At 38.9% G+C, this 2,340-nt stretch overlaps 1 pseudogene; it reads left to right on the top strand.

Annotated features, from left to right (window-relative positions):
* Positions 1–1,373: 1,373 nt before the first annotated feature.
* Positions 1,374–2,311, top strand: LOC105310934 (annotated as a pseudogene).
* Positions 2,312–2,340: the final 29 nt, after the last annotated feature.

The following is a 2,340-nucleotide window of genomic DNA, read 5'->3' as shown; positions in this document are numbered from 1 at the left end:
TTTGCAACATATTACATAATCTTTGCTATTTACTTCACAGCTTTTAAGCATAGTTTGACATTTTCAAATAATAAGAAAACAAACTCTTCTTCTAGTAAGAGATTAATTTGCCCATAGCATATTTTCATCTTTATGTAATAAGACTGAAGAGCAGTTTGTCTGTATTTCCACAACTAACAACTTATATGTGTGTGGCCAAGGAACACCATCAATGTGTAAAGATGTACTCATATAGATTTACATCATGATAAAAAAAAGAATAAATATCAAATTCTCTGTTAAGGCTGATCCCTGCCAAGTCCTTGCTAATGTTGCTGGAAGCTTGCAGATCGTCTAGCTTGCCTTGTTTCAAGTGAGCTGTGGTGTTTTGCCCAGTAATGTTTGACAGATGGCCATCACATAAACTTCAATTAAAGTTTGAATTTGTCTCAAGTAAAGATAGCCATGATGCTAAGTACAATTACCTCTCACCTAATCAAATTTATACTCATTTTGTGTACTTTGGAAGGGGTCATAATTCTTTCATGAAAAAACTCTTTTCAGAAGTTTATAAACTAGAAATGAATATTGGATATTCATTTATTTAAGTTTGCTTATATTTCATACTTTTAAACGATATAAAATGTAAAAATAAGTTTATGAAACAATCAGGGCAGAGAGAAGAAAGGAAATACGAAAGTTAAAATTCAGTCAGGCATGAGCTAAGAACATAATATGCCTGCTCTAAATCATACACATTTGCCAAGTGGCAATGCCAGATGTCTTAGGTTGGGGCTATAGCTTCCATTGTAGAGAGAGACATTTCTTCTGAAAGCACTCAAGTGGACACTACAGTGACTGTTCAAAGTAAAACCCTTAAGATAATACAGCTACTAGCTTCATGGGATTGTTTCTTCCAGTGTCTCTTGTTGTCGTTCAACAGGAAAATTCCAATAGCTAAAGTAGGAAAATGTAATTCAGGCAAAATGTTAACAAACACTGTCTTTCTTCAAGAAATGCTTTGGTTTTGATTTGTTGCTGATGTTGTGATTATTGATTGTGTAGTTATTATTCTCAGGGGGTGGTGTTTATAATGTGAATCAAGTAGCATAGGGGAGCAGTTAGAGCATAAGCTTTAGTGTCAGGCTAACTTACATTCAAAGTCTAGTTGTATCATTTATTCGTGTGACCTTGGTCAAGTGACTTAACCCCTCTGAGCTTTAGTTTCATCAACCGTGAAATAAAACGATAAGGTTATTGTTAAGATTAAACTTGATAGACATGTGTTGTGGATGCAGTTGTATGAGGGGTTCTATCCTTCCGCTGTGCTGTGGAGCAAAACTGATTCCTCTCCAGTTCCACTGCACAGTTTGAATTAACCAAAGTGAGATAAGCCAAATCCTATGCTAGTCAGGTGGGAATTTGTGGAACAGTGCTACACACTGCTGAATCAGGCCCCCAGACATGCTATACAGATTTTATGGGGAAAAAAACTCTCTTTATGTACATGGGAGATTGGATTCAAATGGAAAGCCAGCAGATGAGGTCTACGGACAGAAAGAAATCCATAGAAAAGTGAAGTCACAAAACTTCACCAGTTGCCACACTAAGATTCACCATGTTCATGCTCATGCCACTCTGAATGACGGTGAGGTGGTCTAGGTGTTGGGTTGCTCTCTAATAACAACCAGGCTTTGAGGAAATTCGTGCAGACATTCATACTTGCTCCTGAGGGCTCTGTTGCAAATAAGTTCTACATTCACAATGATATCTTCAGGTACCAAAATGAAGTCTTCGGTGGCTTTGTCACTGGCCCTCAGGAGGAATCTGAGGAAAAAGTAGAGGAACATGAAGAAAGACAGCAGACACCTGAGATGGTACCCGATGATTATGGAATGTTCTGTAATCAGACTGTTAGCGATGGCTTGGAAGAATATTTAGAGGAACATGTTGTTGAACCAGAGCCTGGTTCAGAACAGAACTGGAGCAAGAACCTGTATCTGAAATCCAAGAGGAAAAGTCTGAGTCAGTGTTGGAAGAAATTTATTCTGAGGATGCTCAGAAGAGTTCTTCTCCAGCACCTACAGGCATTGTTCAGACTGTGCAAGAAAACTTAGGACATTTTCCTGGGTGTCTGTGACCAGTAAGAACTTTCCACCCAGGAGAGCTGTTCCAGTTACTGGGATACCACCTTATGTTAAAGTACCAGCTTCACAGCCTGAATCTCAGATTCCACCGTAGGGGCCTCAGTGGGATCAAAGAGTACAAGAACAACAAATAAATACTCCTCCCCAGAGGGGACCTAGACCAACCAGTGAAGCTGGTGAGAAAGGTAATGAAGAACTGGGAGACATCCTGACA

Source organism: Pteropus vampyrus, unplaced genomic scaffold (assembly GCF_000151845.1).
Source record: "Pteropus vampyrus isolate Shadow unplaced genomic scaffold, Pvam_2.0 Scaffold17051, whole genome shotgun sequence".
In the NCBI taxonomy this organism is placed as follows: domain Eukaryota; kingdom Metazoa; phylum Chordata; class Mammalia; order Chiroptera; family Pteropodidae; genus Pteropus; species Pteropus vampyrus.
Note: the sequence above shows the minus strand (reverse complement) of the source record. Positions and strands in the feature narration are given on the sequence as shown.